The sequence below is a fragment of the Gobio gobio genome, assembly GCF_949357685.1.
Source record: "Gobio gobio genome assembly, chromosome: 5".
Taxonomy (NCBI): domain Eukaryota; kingdom Metazoa; phylum Chordata; class Actinopteri; order Cypriniformes; family Gobionidae; genus Gobio; species Gobio gobio.
This window is the reverse complement of record NC_137101.1, coordinates 36,338,193-36,357,078: the sequence shown is the minus strand read 5'-3', so window position 1 is coordinate 36,357,078 and position 18,886 is coordinate 36,338,193.

Here is an 18,886-nt window from a genome sequence, read left to right as displayed (position 1 = left end):
GACATTTCATTTGTCAACCTCAAGAAAAAAAAGAGAAAAAATATGCATCTTCAACAAAAGGGCATAGGTGCATTAATGTCAGAGACACATGCCACTATCCACTGGCACATGCCAATGAAGGCCAGATGTGCCAATACGGATAGTGACTTGCCATTGGCTTCTGTGCGTCAGATGCCATGTCACTTAAATGTTAATACCGCCTCTCAAAACTTTTTCAAATCTTTTCAGCAACTTGCTCAACATCTGTGCGGGTATCATATTAACATGTGTTAAACCGTGTTAAACCGTGAATGCTGTGCTAGATACACGCCAACAGCCTCATCCTTGTTGATCCTCTGGAGGGATCTGGAAAGGGGAGCAGGTGCAGTGGAATACAAGACACTGCTGCGTTCACGTAGAGCCTGTGGTGACCTGGAGTATTCATCTCTCAGAGACTCCATGAGGGCTGATGCATATGCTGGGAGAAGAAAACAAAAGTTTAGATAACATTTATTGCCGACTCATGGTCTGACATAATGATATTTAGGAACTGACTGAAACTGCTAACCGTATGATGGCTTTTCCTTAACAGGACGGACTACCCAGCCACCTTTGCGGAACCTTGGGTAGCGAACCGCATAACACGCCTCACCATCACTGGTTCGAGCAAATTCTCTGCTGCCATTGTGGTTGAAATGCAGTGCTGCCAAAAGAAGTCTGTAGAAAAAGTATAATTTGTACCCATTGGGCTGCGGTGTTAGATTGCATTGGTTTCAGAAAGTGCTCATTCTTTCAGCATCACATATTTACCTGCTGTACATCCCAAGGTAGGAGAACCCAGTGTGCTTTGGTGCAAAGTGCAGGATGAGGGAGTGAAATGCCTCAAGTGAAAAGGTCTGATGCTGCGGGGACAACTGCCGGACATCCTTTACCAGCGCTGTTCTAGTAGCTAGACTCTCCAGTTTAACTGCAACAGTTGATCCTACATAAACACATTTTGTTCTTACGATTAGGCATGATTGTACGATCACAATGAGGTGTGATTTGCATCACATCTTGTTCATGTTTTTTTTACTCTGGCTGTTTGAAATAAAATGAGTATGCAATGTGCTCACACTGGATAGTATGTGAATTTAGAGTATGCGAGAAATATCCGGATATATTCTAGATGAGCAAGATTGTCAGAGTTAGTTAATGAGGGGTTTATTCACTATACATTTTCAGCCATATAATGACCACAGTATGTTGTACCTGGTTCCAGCCACTCCTTGTCTCTTGCTTCCCCCACCAGAGGTGGATGTGCACAGCAGGGAAACGTAGGAGTGCCATGTTCGTGGATGTCCTGAACATGGTTGACCATGCTTTTCCACTTGGCCTCCATCACATCTGCATCGCCATTAGGAGTGGAAGCTGCAGTCCAGTAGAGGTGGTTAATAACAGCTGGCCTCCACAGCTTCAGATCTTCACACTCCCTCTCCTTTGCAGCAGCATCCAAAGCTTTCCCTATACCTGTTTCAGAACAGAAACATAAAATGTTAAAAAGGAAAATTTAATACTTTAAACTACCTTCATCAAGATACATACTTTTGCCAATATGCCAGATGTCAAAGAAATGGCTTGTTCCTTTTGGACACAACTCCTCCCGCACCCACTTAGCAATCTAAAACAGCACATTGATTATAAGAACATTTGATTTTAGCTGTAAATATAGTCAACAGCAAGATGTGTGTGTACATGTATGTGTATGTCTTTACCTGCCGATTTCTGTCTGTGATGAGGGTTGACACTTGCATATGTTGCTCAGTCAGAAACCTTATACTACACTTTAAACCCTCTAACTCGCACCAGGTGCTACTTGGGACCTCTGAGCTCTGTAAAAACATGTGGTCATCTCACTGTGTAATATTAGACAGGTGATGTGTGTTCGATAACTTAGCTGGACAAGTTGAAGATCTAAAACCTTGTTGATTCTGTCCTCAATCAAAGAGTATGTGCCATATTTGGCACAATGGCCAGGAGAATCTGACCTATTAACATTAAAATATATTATAAATACAGTGGTAACACTTTACAATAAGGTTGTATTAGTTAACATTAGTTAATGCATTAGTTAACATGACCTAACCATGAGCAGTACATTTGTTACTGTATTTGTTAATCTTTGTTAACGTTAGTTAATAAAAATACAGCTGTCATGGTTCGTTCATGTTAGCTCACAGTGCATTAACTAATGTTAAGAAGATTTTAATAATGCGTTAGTAAATGTCAAAATTAACAAAGATAAATAACCTGCAGTCACCAGACAGGATCAGTCCGCCCCCCATCTCATTCAGATCTCTAATGATCCCTGCCTGCTCCTTCTTCCACGCCTGCACGATGGTAGGAATTGTGTACAAGCGTTGGTGGCGGAAGAAGGAGCTGATGCTGATGCTCTGAAGTCCAAACAGCTTCAACATCCTGATGGTCTGGGTAGCCATGCAGCCTGAAAAGTGGATGGCCCCACTCAGCAAGAGGTTGCAGGCTGGCATATTTCGATGCAGTATTGGCTGGTTCTGCCAGAAACGCTGATAACCACATGCTGCACAGACCTAAGAGATGTATATGAAAATAGTACATAACTAAGTAATAGAACAAAAAATACAAGTTATGGGACAATTTTTTTCCCCACAAAATATATTATAAATTTTCACAAAAAAATAGCCTCTTACTTGTTTTATTTTTACAAAAGTTCCCTCCTGCTTCTCAACATTTCCTTGGGTTTCCCCACAACAGGCTGGGCAAATTGTAAATAGAGACATCAGCTGGCTTTGGCACACAATGAACTTGTCAGCAGCACTGGAAAAAAGAAAAACATTAATTTTGACTTGACACAATTTGGTCATACACATAATCTAAAATTAAAAGAATAAGTCTTACTTGAAGTTAGGATGAGGATCCTGCACTGGTTCCTCATCAGATGAGTCGCTTCTTATTTCCTCCTTTGGGATCCATGACACATCACCAGATTCATCCATGAAAACAGCAGCTGATTCATCATCACTGTGCACAGGACTAGGCAGGGGAGTAGATGTTTGTTTTTCAAACCTTTCTGTCTGAGTCCCCACACTGACCATCTTGGGCTGTGCCTGGACATGCAGCTATAATAAAAATAGATCCAGCTTTATACAATTTTGCAACAGCATGTGTCACTGCTTAGCTACCCCTGTCCAACCTACTGCAATCCCAAACAACAACTGTCACAAAATCTAAATGTGTTAATTAAATTGTGTTAAAGTGGAGGTCAAAGATAGTGTTGGAGTTGTAACTTACCTGCCTGCACCATACAGAAAGATTTTACTAATTGTTTGCCTTCATACATTATGTAAACAGATGTACAATTAATTATAGATATGAGTAATGTTAAATCTACCTGATGAACGACGTGAAGGTCTGAGGTCACACTGTGAGCCAAAGTGATGCACTGATGATTGAGGGGCCAGTGGAGAGAAAGGGTCAGCAAGCACTGCAGCACTGGCTGTAGATGCATCTCCCCATTCATTACTTGCAATGTCTTCCAAATCCTTATAAACACAGAACCGAATTAGCTGTGCAAACAAAGTCACTAAGCTATAACTAGACTTGATGGTTATAATATTTGCAATCTGAGGTAACCAGAACCCAAAAAAAACGGCCACTTTATATACTAAATTTGTGCTCGTATGTCTTTATAAAACATTTTAAATCCTGCATTGACTTTTCATATGGTATTTTCATAATGTATAACTTTACATAATGTAACGTATATTTATATTGCTAACTAGCAGTTAGTTAGTATGCCTTACACGCTAGCTGCAGTGTTTTACAACAACTTATATACACAACCCGTTGCTTCTCATTATTTAAATTATTAAATTACTGTATTGGTATTTAGCAAATGTTAGAAAAAACCATACTCACTGCGCACAGTTCACGTTTTCGTCGAGCTGCATCCCTGACAGATCCGTGACCCGCCGGCGGGAGAACCACATGCTAGCGCAATGGAAGGCGTTGTGTGCACCGAAGGAACCGCGCCAGCTCTGAGTCTCACTTGGTTCTTGCTTCGGCATCCCATGTTGAATTCCATCATATCGCCTGGATGATAATTTTCCGCGCTAAAGTGAATGCTACAGACCACCGCATTTTTTGAGGCAGATGCAGAAGTTAAGTCCCGTCTCTTCACCTGCACAAAACGCACCCAGGCACGGAAGACAGCTCCATCGTTTTTCTTGTTAGGAAACCTGTGGACTCGATGTCCTGACAGGCTGGAGTTTGTGCAACCTCCACAAACACAATAATTTACCATCACGATGATAAATTGAAATACAAAAACTACCGAAAACACACTGAATCACGACCGCTTCTACTGAATACCAACCTACTCTGCACTGAGCCAACGCAGAGCGCGCCAAAGGACTCCCTTTCGTGACGTAATTTGACGCGATGTTGAAAAAAAAACGCTTTTTCCAAACAGGCACTTTATCTACTAAATGTGTGCTCTTATGTCTTTTTAAAACAGTTTAAATCCTGCATTACCTTTTCATATGGTATTTTCATACAAGGTTATATATTAATCTCAATTTTTTTTTTACCTGCAATATGCCCTTTAATGTTTTCAAATAAATGTAATATAGGCCCACTGTGCTAATTTATCTGCATCTGATGTACAACAAACAGAAATCTGCCCCATAGACAATAACTGCTGAAAGTGAACCGTATTTTAAAATCACAAAGAAATGCACTTTTTGATTAGAAAAAAATATCCCTGGCTAATAGTAGAAAATATTTACAGTACAAACCTTATCAGTGAACTATGAGAGCAAAAAAAGGAAAGCAAAAAAAAAAAAAGAGCAAAATAATCGTTCATTAATCGTAATCGAGGTACAATGTTCAATTAATCGAGATTTGTATTTTTGGTCAAATCGTTACAGCCCTACTTTCCCTTACGAAAATTAACCATGGTTTTACTACAAATAATTTAAAAGTTAATTATAGTTAAACTGTTGGGGTAACAGTTTAGGGCCCAGGTGTAGCGAATTAGCTCTGAGGGGAAATATTATTAATTATTCATAACTCATTATGATTATTCATTATGATTAATTATGAATATTTGAATAAGTTAAATAGATTAACTTGATGTAGCTACATTAACATTACAATCAATCAATCAGTTCCTCCTATGAACGTTCAGTATAAATTATTAATTAATTCTAAGAAAAGGATATTTTTCATGGCTACAGAAAAATTGTTTTACTAACTACACAGCGATTTCTGTTTCGTACATTACTTGCATTTAGTTGGCCCTGTGTGTGTGGAGGCCTGCCATGTTGGCGCCCTGCTGGGCTGCAGCCCACAGGCACCGCGTGTCGTGTCCGCGTGGCAGAAGGAAAAGAGAGGGAGGAAATCTAGAGATCTCTTTTTATAGTCTGGGGGTGGTCACACTCTCCTGAGGTAGACTTGACCAATGAGATTTTTGGGTTTTCCAAGCGGGACATTTCTCTGGAGAATATATGGCTCTTTGTTTCAAGCATGATTCAATTGCAGAGGAAGGAACTATTAAAGACTCTTGTAATACTAATATGTTGCACAAGGATTGACATATCATATACACAATCATTTAGGTCTTTAAATCTCAACTTCGTAGACACCAAACATGCCATACACATGATTTTCGTTAACCATTGTTGGGGTAACAGCTTAGGACCCAGGACCAGTAGTGAAAAATGAAGACCAAGAGTCAGGAGTTAGATTAATTAAAGAAAAATTTACTGAAGAATAGTTTGCAGTTTCATCAGCAGAAGCCAGCTTCAAGTCTCTCAAGGAGTTCGTAGGCCGCGCTCCCTTTATCAGTCTCCCGCCTCCACCTATCGTACATACAATTTCTGAACAGTTATACTGTTTTCAAGGTCTAACCACGTCATGTGGAATGATTCTGATTGGCTCAGAGAAGATGGACAGTCTTGGTAAATTTCCACACATTGTCAGTTAATCAGATTCACGTGTACAGATATCACTTGTTGACGCTTTCACCCCAGAATTAGGCACATAATGACCTTTCAGATTCTGGAGCAGGCGCCAGCTTGTCCAAAACAACAAGCCCCTCATATTTTAGGATGCCCGTAATCCACCTCCAATACCGATCTGTAACACAGAATACTGCACACATACACAGATACACAGTCTTTCCAAGGTTGGAGTTGGTGAGATCTGGTCCAAACCAGAGAAAGTTTTCCAAAACATATTGATAACATGTGCTTTTCTCTCAGTGAGAGATACAGACAATAGACCCCTTCAATGTTTGTAAATATCGTTGGATGCGCGCGCAGCATGGGGTCAGAAAAAATGACGGGGCTAATAGACCGGCATATTGTGTCAAGCTATGCACAGTCTTTGACGCCACAGGACCGGGAACAATACTATGGAAAACTTGTTTTAGCTAATGGCGATTGTCTGCCTGATCCCGAGCTCCTAACAGAATGGGTTGACAACGTTAGCAAGTGGCCAGATATTAACTGGCCCGCGATATACTGCTATCTGGTGGACAAGCCGAGTGTTTACACGCGCGAAAAACTAAGAGCCTACAAATCCCTAGACGCTTATAATTACGTAGTCTGTGGGCATGTCCAGACGGTTTTATATAGCGACATAGGCGATGACTTTTGTGTTTTAAAAGCGGAGGTTTTACTGAGCCAGCGCCAAGGGAAAAACACCTCTATGTATCAAGCCTGGGTTGTGATCAACAAGAGGGAATGCTACATCCATACTGCAAATTGCACCTGCATGGCAGGATAAGTATTTATAATTGCACAAAAATACATTAAAAAAATACTCGTGCATGTCATTAAGAAACATAACATGGTTTGAACAGGCATACTTAGCAACACGTAGCCTACATAACATAGTAGCCCACTGTAGCTTGTCTTATCTGCAGTATGTCTAGTAGTATCCCACATGAAAAATACTATAGTATATCATAGTAAAATTACTCTAGTAAATACTATAGTGTTTTTGAACCATACTATAGTAAAGATACTACAGTGAATTGTATTGTAGTATATTATAGTATTTACTACACTTTGTTAATTTACTGTTGTATATTTACTAAAGTATAGTTCAAAAACACTATAGTATTTACTAGAGTAATTTTACTATAATATATAATTTTTTCCATGTGGGATGTCTTATATGCAGACCCATTTGCTGAGAGCAAGTGTTAATTTAAAGACCCACTCATAACATAAAGGATAATGGTTTGACATGTAAATTATATGTGATTTAATTTCAGGCTTGGGTCATGCTGCAGTCATGCAGCTGCAATTTTATTCAAAATTGAAATCTGTGCTAGAATGGGATGGACAGAGAAACCAGCAGTCACTTCTAGAGAGTGCATGTGGAAAGACTTAAGCAGGAAAGAAGTTGAACCAGCTCCATTAAAGAAAATCAGCTTCTACAAACCAAAGAGGACAGGCAGGCTAGACAGGCAGCTCCCAGAAGCGGTCAGGAGTAGGTCTAGTGCCACCACCAGAGCCACAGGCATGTAATAGTTGACAGAGCATAGATAAGATTCCTTTTGCCAAAGTTAATTTTGTTTATTTTCTTTACTCATCCCAAGTGCTTGTCGTTACATGAAATCTATATGCTAGGTCAATGTTACTGAGGCCCATTCTTAATTTCATTAAGACCATCAACAATTGGTCCTCTAGAGGAAGGGTTTGGTGACATATCGCAATACTGACACATAATTTTTTTAGGACCCATTCAAAAATTACAGAGGTTAATCCAGTGAAAAACAGTAATTGTCCAATGCTGCTCTTAACATTGCTGTATGAAAATTTGGATTGCTGTAATTCATGCCTCAGTTCATCATTCTCACTGCGTAATTTAGAACAGTCCTGCTCCAGGTTGATGTAGTCTTCCTGCAGTTTATGATGTCTAAAGCAAAGATCATCATACTCCTTTCTCGACACTGGGCGTTCTCCTTCAGCTTCTTCCTCATCTTGAACAGAAAACAAACAAGACATACAGAAGTTCAGTGAAAAATTATGACATCTTTGGAAGGTGTAGCTTGTGGTACCACAGGGCTGGTGTATTAGACTGCATTAGTTTTAGCTTTGCGTTTAAGAGATTATTCATACCACTGCAATGATCAATGGTACAGTCTTGTTCCATTTCAGCCATGGAAGAAGCAGGTTGCATGTCAGGGCGTTCATCTCGCTTCCTTTTCCTGTGATACCTAAAGGAAAACAAAAAGAACAATTACTGCTGTGTGAAACCATTTAATCATTGTCCAGTTAAACTAGGCCTGCACAATATTGCTGTGATATAGAAATGTTCTCAAAGAATTTACATGAATGAGTATTGCTTGAATTCAAACAAGGTGCACAGTCCATATAAGACAGAAGGAGAGAGAAATGTGTGACTCAAGAGAGGGCTAGTGAGGAGAAACTCTTTTTTTGTTTTTATTAATACCTTTCCATTTTTGTCTTAGGTGTCTGACTTTGTTTTGTGTACACAAACAAGGAGGGCACAAAGTCAGGACTACTGGAGTCAAGTGATGCCTCACCTACAAAAAAAAAAAAAAGAAAAGAAAGAATTGCACACATTGATTACAAAGCTATGATTTGATTAATGTTGTCATAGTGAAAGTGCTAATGTAACAATAGTCTGCTAAGTATGTAGCATGCCACAGGTCACAATTATTACCAGATATCAGATTTCACCAAACTATTAAATCAGTCTACAGTTTACAGAAAACATTTTGTTTACTTAACACGGCTTAACTCTACCGTTGTTGTCACAATGTTGGCGCTAGCCTGCGGCTAACTGCTAGCAGCTGGCAAACTTACGTCTTACGGTCCATGACATTAACAAAACTATTAACCTGCATAACTTAACGTTATAGGCTAGTGTACAGAAAACTGTTCATAAAATCCAGGCTTTTGAGTTTAATCTAATAGAAAGGGATAGGATACTTTACCTGATATGAAGTGAGCACTACAAACACGAGCCTCTTTGATCGTAGCATTGTCCCAATCTGCCCGTTTAATAGCTTGCAGCCACAGAAGTCGTCTATTTTTTTTAAATGGATGAGATCCTGCAGGAATCCTGAAAAATCTGACTCCACAACTGGTACGATTTTCGCAGTTCACGACGCAACAAGTAGGCATTTTTTCTTGACGAGAAATTAGTGTTTTGTCGAAACATCACACACAACCAGGACAGACCCTCAGTCACCACTCAGGGGACCAAATACAATCTTTAGAAATTATAAAGGAAGAAACAATCATGGGTCCTATTGATATAAGCAAACTCATAACTGGAAAGAATCATTAAAATCATAATTATATAGGAGGATGACTATTGATTGAGGCTTTGATTATAAATTTAATTAGGATATATAAAATTATATTGAAGCGGTAGTGGATTTCAGAATCCATCTTTCACCATAGTATGCAATTCTGAAACCAATCCAACAGAGATTGAATTAAAACATAGAGCAAACCCTATAAAAACAAATCATGAGATGGATATATGTTTATATATTTTTCAAGTGGTTATATATAGGATATATGAGTTTAAGATGGTTTATTTGTCCTTTTCAGAAAGACTGTGAGTCTCAGCGCTCTGCAAATTTCTCTCTCTGCACATTCTTTCACATCGTAAAACGTGTCTTATCTGTGGGACCTTTCTCTGTTGTGTTGGGGGAAGGTCTGTTGCTAAGCACAAAGTATTTAAAACATATTTGTTAAATGTAACAGGCAATTATGTGTCTGATTTGCTTCAGTCACTACACAGGACCAGTAGTGAAAAATGAAGACCAAGAGTCAGGAGTGTATTCAATTAAAGAAAAATGTACTGAAGAATAGTTTGCAGTTTCATCAGCAGAAGCCAGCTTCAAGTCTCACAAGGAGTTAGTAGGCCACGCTCCCTCTACCAGCCTATCATACATACAATTTCTGTTATACTGTTATACTGTTTTCAAGGTCACATCATTACTGCCAGGTGGATGATTCTGATTGGTTCAAGAAACATAAAAAGTTTCTCCCCCATGGTATTTGGGGTAAAACTGTGGTTACATACAGTGGGGAGAAAAGGTATTTGATACACTGCCGATGTTGCAGGTTTTCTACTTACAACGCATGTAGAAGTCTGTAATTTTTATCCTAGGTACACTTCAACTGTGAGTGACTTTGTGTGAGTGATTTTTAAGTAATTCATTTGCATTTTATTGCATGATTAAGTATTTGATACATCAGAAAAGCAGAACTTAATATTTGGTACAGAAACCTTTGTTTGCAATTACAGAGATAATACGTATCCTGTAGTTCTTGACCATGTTTGCAGACACTGCAGCAGGGATTTTGGCCTGCTCCTCCATACAGACCTTCTCCAGATCCTTCAGGTTTCGGGTCGCTGGGCAATACGGACTTTCAGCTCCTACCAAAGATTTTCCATTGGGTTCAGGTCTGGAGACTGACTAGGCCACTCCAGGACCTTGAGATGCTTCTTACGGAGCCACTCCTTAGTTGCCCTGGCTGTGTGTCTCGGGTCGTCATGCTGGAAGATCCAGCCACGACCCATCTTCAAAGCTCTTACTGAGGGAAGGAGGTTATTGGCCAAGATCTTGTGATACATGGCCCCATCCATCCTCCCCTCAATACGGTGCAGTCTTCCTGTCCCCTTTGCAGAAAAGCATCCCCAAAGAATGTTTCCACCTCCATGCTTCACGGTTGGGATGGTGTTCTTGGGGTTGTACTCATCCTTCTTCCTCCTCCAAACACAGCGAGTGGCGTTTAGACCAAAAAGCTCTATTTTTGTCTCATCAGACCACATGACCATCTCCCATTCCTCCTCTGGATCATCCAGATGGTCATTGGCAAACTTCAGACTTGCCTGGACATGCGCTGGCTTGAGTAGGGGGACCTTGCGTGTGCTGCAGGATTTTAATCTATGACGGCGTAGTGTGTTACTAATGGTTTTCTTTGAGATTGTGGTCCCAGCTCTCTTCAGGTCATGTTGAAGAAATTCATTAAAGTAGAAATAGGCTATGCATAAAAAAAGCAAGGTTTGGTGTCCATCAAAGTATGGAAAATTACAGGAAAATTGTACTTGTCATGAACTGTGAAGTTTGGGATTTTTCCACCATGTGGAATGTTCCAGTTTGTGCCAATCCAGTCACCATTGACGTCAATCCAGTGACTTTGCGTATGTAAATGGGCACAATATTACTCTGCTGCTCTGAAAAATTATAGCGTTTGCATACAATTGTGGCAAAACTGTGAGGAGTCCAGCTGCAGAACGATAAGAGAACGGTATAAGATGTTAAGTTTTACCAGAGCTGGTCCGATGTTCGGCCGGCATCTCACTTTGTTTTTCCCGCAATACAGTTAACATTTTCTGAGACCTGTAACTTCGACTCTGAGAGATTTTTCTTCAAGTGCTGAATTGGAGACATAGAATTTTCCTCTACAGTCATTGACCAGGTCCTGACATGTAGTTCTGGGCTGATCCCTCACCTTCCTTATGATCATTGATGCCCCACGAGATGAGATCTTGGATGGTGCCCCAGACCGAGGGAGATGACCATCATCTTGAACTTCTTCCATTTTCTAATAATTGCGCCAAAAGTTATTGCCTTCTCACCAAGCTGCTTGCCTATTGTCCTGTAGCCCATCCCAGCCTTGTGCAGGTCTACAATTTTATCCCTGATGTCCTTACACAGCTCTCTGGTCTTGGCCATTGTGGAGAGGTTGGAGTCTGTTTGATTGAGTGTGTGGACAGGTGTCTTTTATACAGGTAACAAGTTCAAACAGGTGCAGTTAATACATAGCCTGAATGCCAGCCGAAATTAGCCCCGCCCACAACATTTTTACTCGGGCAGTTCGGTCTGGACTTGATCCATAGAGAAGTAATTATGCCCGAACAGAAACTGTTCGGACCAATGAAATTGTCAGGGCGGGCTTTAGACGATGATGGACAGATGATAAACAGTAACGTAATCATCCACGTCATCAAAGGCGCTTGGGTTGAGTTTGTTCTAATCCTAAACGGAGAAATTGTTCGTATATGCATTCACCTTTACTATTTCTCTCAGAAATGATGATCGTGTTGGTAAATACTCTGTGTATCCTTAAATTCTTTTTTTACAACACCGGCAAAGATTGTTTACACTCATCTTTTTCTTCTAACGTTAGGCTACTTATTCCAGTGTGCGTGCAGGTACAGGGTTGCCAAGCTTTTACAACAAAACCCGCCCAATTGCTAACGTTCCTCAAAACTAGCCAAAAACAAGCCCAATAGCTTTCCAGGGGGGGTTATCCGGGAAAAAAGCATTTGGGGGGTAAAATATGTGTTATTTTGGCAGGGCTGGCAGCTAAAAATCGCAATCCTGGGTCTGTATGTCAATAATACAGTTTTTACAATAATTGGGGTCGCTTCAACTCGCGGACATGGCAACACAGTGCAGTTGAGTTCTGTTGACATTTGATAACTAACGTTATGCGTCGCTCCGTTGCTCTGATTGGTTGTAGGTCTATCCAATTGAAGTCTTTCCTGGTTCGGTTGAAACACGCCCCATAATCACAGCCCAACGGAGCAGTATCAGACTCAAATTCTGACTAGAATTGAGTATGACGACGTCAGGCTAGTTAATACAGGTAATGAGTAGAGAACAGGAGGGCTTCCTAAAAAAAACTAACAGGTTTGTGAGCTGGAATTCTTACTGGTTGGTAGGTGATCAAATACTTATGTCATGCAATATGTAAAATCATACAATGTGATTTTCTGGATTTTTGTTTTAGATTCCGTCTCTCATAGTTGAAGTGTACCTATGATAAAAATTACAGACCTCTACATGCTTTGTAAGTAGGAAAACCTGCAAAATCTGCAGTGTATCAAATACTTGTTCTCCCCACTGTAAATGGTAATCAATTAGCAAAAAAAATTTAAATTTAAATATGCCATGAAGTACTAAACATAAATCATGCAACACTTAGCTAAGTGAAAATGTATGTGATTAACGCCACGATACAGGAAGTTGTTGTAACTCAGGCATACAACGTCCGATCTGCCCCAAACTTCACATTTGATAATAGTCCTGACCTGAAGACATCTACACGGCAATATTCAATTCTAGTCAAAGTGCCACCTATGTTGAAGAATTCTCTTCTTATAAAAATTTCTTCACAAAGGATTAGTGATTCCAGAAGAGGCTTTATTCACACCAAACACAGCAATGAAGCCGGAGGGCCGTCAGCCACCGGCCCTCTCTGCTACTTGAATTTTCTGTCATATATATACCATAGTTGTCTTCCTATTTTGGTAACCACTGTTGTCTTCCTAACATGGTAACAACCCCCTGGCTCACATATTACCACATTCTAAGTTCTAATTCTGTTCCTGTCCTTCTAAAGGGCATTCTCAAAGTCAGCATACATTTAAACACAGTCAGCACACATTTGAACACACTTGAGATGTCAGCACACATTTGAACATAATAGTGTCTTTTCGTTAGCCTTAAACTGCTCATTTTGAACTAATAAAATCTTCTACATTCCCCCCTCTGGGGCTTAACTAAGCCCCACCTTTACTAACCTTTTCCCAGATGTGTAGGTTTCAGAATCCAGTTTTTTCAGTTATGCTACCTAATGACTTAAAATAAGTCACTCAGTTTCACTACCAATGACTAGATTATGCAACCACACTCCGGAGGAATATTAGAACCAAACATCTCCTTCCAGATTTTGCTTTTGTTCTCTTTTTCAGGAATGGAGTAAAAGATTCTAATTTCCCTAATTCCTATGTCTTAACATCAGTACATTGTTATAAGCGTGAGTGTGCAATTTGTTCAGCCTTGCCTGTGGTTGTCACAGTTATGTAGAATAATCAAACATCAAATCATACATTATACTATCAAAAGTTCTTTTTATATTGTAGTCATCTTCTTCAACCCAGATACTTTGCGCCCTTTGGGGAGGGGTTAGGCTCATCATTCATCTTCTTCGTCCTCATTGGAGGTACTTGAATCAACTTCCAATGCTTGCAACCTCCAGTTTGATTTATCAGGCCAGTCTTTATTGTCCATTGGTTCTCATGGTCCTGAATACCCTCAGATACACCTGGCCACCTGGGTCAACTGGACAAGATGTTTCTGTCTCCTCACTGGGCTGCTTTCTTTTTTCCTGTAAATATATAGCTTTACATATTGCAGTTAGTTTCCTCATATAAGATCTTAATTCCATTTGCAATTGTTCTATAGGTGGTCCTTTGTATCAATCAATTTTAATCAATCTACCTCTGCAATATGGTACAGGCATGGGTCGACCCGTAAGCATTCCATTGGGTTAAATGTATGATTCTGTTAGTTTGCATGCAACAAGTCATTAGTGCAAGTGAGGCCCTTAAATGCAACCAAGTCTTTGTTTTATCCTAAGTTGCTGCAATACTTGTTTTACAGTTTTTTTTTTTCCTGAACCCTCATCCGAAGATGGTACTGCTTCTATCGATCAATTATCACAAGCATATGTCGTTTACCTTGTACTCGCTTTATCATGTCCACATAATCCATCACCAGATGCCTAAAATTGTCTACCATCGCATTTAAATATGGAGACCAATATCCTTGTTGTTTAATTTTTCTTATTACTTCCCCCCTCGCGCAGTGATCAAATCCCTGCGCATTTGAAATGAGAATGTTCAAAAGCATTGTTGGTGCAACAATCTGTCCTTCATGTGAACGCCAAATATCGTTTTCATCTTTTTTTTTTTTCCTATCTGTTTTGGCCCCCCTCTGATACCACCTAGAATGTTCATAAGGGCCTGCTTGCTGCTGTATTCGAACAATATCTTCCAGTTGTGGTTGTGGTTCTATCAAAACTACTGGAGTAAGTATTGCCACTAAACATCCTTAAATAGCTCACTCTCAACAGTTTCTATTGATTGGGATTTTGCTATCATTTATGTTTGTACTCTTGATTTATAATTATTTCTTGAGTAATCCCCATTAATTTTGTTTCATACAAGACAATGAAATTTTTGTCAATAGAGTAAAAATTTAATGGATTTATTGTTGAATTCCACTGGCATTGTTCAGCTTTTTTCATCATTGGCTGTATATCTTTTGGCTTCCTAATTCTTTCCTGTATAAAGATATGTGGAACAGACTATGGTACATTGAACCAACTTTTTTTATAAATTCATTTTCAGTTATATTCATTGCTGCTCCCTGTTTACCTATTATGATGTATTTTGAGGTAATCTCAATTTTTTGACTGTCCGTTTCTTTTTGCCATTTCTTTTCTATTTTTTCATCTCTTTCTTCGTCATATATCATAGTACAGTGAAATCCTGACTTTGGTAACTGAGCTTAAGAAATCTGCGCTTCAATAAACTTTCTCCATTTATTAATGATTTGTCTTACATAATTTTCTATTTTTCCTATCCAGTATACATTTGCTTTTGGCTCAGAAATCATCATTTGAGTTCCTATTCCTTGTAAGTCTATATACATTCCTTTTGGAAAACACCAAATTTGAAGTCCTAATTTACATAATACATCTCTTCCTAACAAGTTTACAGGAGTTTGATTTGATACAAGAACTGGTAAGGTCACACTTTTATTTTTAGTCTGTAATCAAACTGAAGTTGTCAGAGGAATTAACTGCATTTGTCCCGTCTTTGCAAATTTTGAGCGGGTCGTTGCCAACCACCCCACCTTTCACCCCTGAGTGACTGTTGCCATGGATTGTTTGGGCAATTGGTTTTGTTATATCCAGGCTGTTCACAACCCTCTCTGTCCTTGGTGGGGGAAGCTGCACAAGTCAGTGGGTTATTTACAGAGGTATTCACAGAAGCATTCACAGGAGCACTGCCATTTGGTCTGACTCTTCTCTTCAATGGGTCTCCTTCTGGATTCCCAGTCTTTTGCTTCCATTTTTTATTTATTTATTTTTTATTGTCTTTGCACACATATGATTGGACTTTCTGTGTCCCCCAGCTGTCTACTTTGGTTGGATACTCCTTTTGCAATTCCTGTCATATTACCGGACGATATGCATCAAAAACAGTCTCATCCATATAGCAAGAGTTCACAGTTCTGTCTCGTTCAGAGACTTGAAGAATTTCTTCCTTTTTTTGATCCACTTAGAATTTTCGCCAGAAGTGTTTTAATGTCCCCCACAGATCACAATTTGCCCATTGTCTTATCCATTTCCCAGCTCTCTCCTGGATGTCAGGAAGGCAGTTGACAAGCCCCTCAAAATCTTTTGTCACCCATAATCAAAATAGGGAGTTGTTTTACTTCCCTGTTTCTCTTACTTGTGACCACCTTTCTTCATCAAATGTTACCTCCTCTTCATTTTCTATATTTAAACTCTCTAATAATAATTTTTTTTCTATCACTCGCCTGTATTTCTGTGCATTTTAATAATTCTTCTATTTCTTTGATGCTTTTATTTAATTCTTCTATTTGTGTTTCTGTTTCACCTTTTTATTTATTTTTTATTTTATTATTCTTTTCTTCTTCTTTCTGCCTGTTTAACCTCATTCTTAGTTTTTAGTTGCTCTAATACATAACCTAACGGTACATTTTTCTCTTATGTTTTACTTTTCTCTTTTTGTCTCACATCTTGTCTTGTTTGTTTTTCGTTTTCTAACTCCATCTGTCCTTCCATTTGCATTTAGGATTGGGAACTGCCCTTCTGGAGTTACATTTGTCAGAGTGTTAGAAAACATGTGTTCTTTTTTCTTTCTACTTCTTTTAAAATTTTCCTTGCCTGTCTTATGTTTTTTAATAATTCTTCTCCTTCTTTTCTGAACAATGCCAGCACTGCTTTTTCCTTTTCTCTTTTAATTTCTCTTCTAATTTCTTTAAACTGTTCTTGATTTTGTAATTTTTTATCAAGGTTTCCATTTCTTCGCATAATGTTACATCAAATGTCCCTTCCTTTGGCCATTTGGTTATCATATCCTTTTTTTCCATTTATTTGACATCTCATCTATTAATTCTTTACACAGTGGGTATTTTGAGCCTAACATTTCCACCGGAGTGGCCATAATTGTCCTTTAATCAATAACTATTTTAATAAACAATTTCTAGACCTGATTCACTTCTTTAACTTACTTTACTTTACTTTCTTTAACTTTAACTTGTTTTCAAATATATTTTTCAAATTAATCACTTATTTATTTCTTTTATTTTATTTACCTTTGCCTTTTTACTTTCATCATATACAATATCTGCTAATCAACAGCTACTTTTTAATTTTCCAATTTTTAATTTTACTATTTAACTTTACTTTACATTAATAAAATTATTCACCAATTGTCATATGGCTTCTTTATTTTGTTCTAATTCTGCAACACCACTCTTCCTAACTGAATGTCTCTCGGGCTCATTCAGACATTCTTTTATCTCTTTCTCAAATGAAATGTGTACCTCCAACACAGAATGCTGGAAGACACCCTCACAAGAGGAAAAGCTTATTTTTAACCACTGACACTCAAACTTGCACACACATACACACACACTATTCTTAGCCACAGGCAGTCCAGCAAACACACTCTATTCTATACTTTTAAGAAAATAATTATTGTTTTACTCTTAATTTTTTCCTTATTTATTTAACTTAATCAAATCGATACACTTCCTCAACACGATTTGTTTTTTCTTATTTTTTAATTTAATCAAATCAATGCACTAATTCTTATTGTCAAGTCTATTGATACACTTCCTCAACTCAATAACTTACAATTAAAACTCTTTTTGTCCAATTTATCAATACACTTCCTCAACATGATAAACCACAATTAAAACCTTATCAATACACTTCCCCAACATGATAAAGCACAATTAAAACCTTTTTATCAAGTTTTATCAATACACTTCCTCAACATGATAAAACACAATTAAAACCTTATCAATACACTTCCCCAACATGATAAAGCTCAATTAAAACCTTTTTTTTTTCAAATTTATCGATACACTTCCTCAACACGATAAAGCACAATTAAAACCTTTTTATCAAGTTTTATCAATACACTTCCTCAACATGATAAAACACAATTAAAACCTTATCAATACACTTCCCCAACATGATAAAGCTCAATTAAAACCTTTTTTTTTTTCAAATTTATCGATACACTTCCTCAACACGATAAAACACAATTAAAACCTTATCGATACACTTCCTCAACACGATAAAGCACAATTAAAACCTTTTTATCAAGTTTTATCAATACACTTCCTCAACATGATAAAACACAATTAAAACCTTATCAATACACTTCCCCAACATGATAAAGCTCAATTAAAACCTTTTTTTTTTTCAAAACTATCTGGCTTGACAAGAATACACATAACCTAATTTACACTTCTACATATTTTCTTAAAATCCCCAAGGCCTTTTTGTTAGACATTATACAGCATGCATTTATTCTGAAATCAAAAATCCTTTTCAGTTCTTTAAATTTGGAGAAGCTGTCTCACCACAACAGGTACATTTCTGGCGAATAACACAAACTTTAAGCAAAAACTGCTTACCGTGGCCACTTGTTTGTGCTGATTCGTCCAGGAACACCCTGCCGCGGTTCTTTATCAGCTCCTGAGCCAGTCCCATCTGGGGTGCCAAATATGTTGAAGAATTCTCTTCTTATAAAAATTTCTTCACAAAGGATTAGTGATTCCAGAAGAGGCTTTATTCACACCAAACACAGCAATGAAGCCGGAGGGCCGTCAGCCACCGGCCCTCTGCTACTTGAATTTTCTGTCATATATATACCATAGTTGTCTTCCTATTTTGGTAACCACTGTTGTCTTCCTAACATGGTAACAACCCCCTGGCTCACATATTACCACATTCTAAGTTCTAATTCTGTTCCTGTCCTTCTAAAGGGC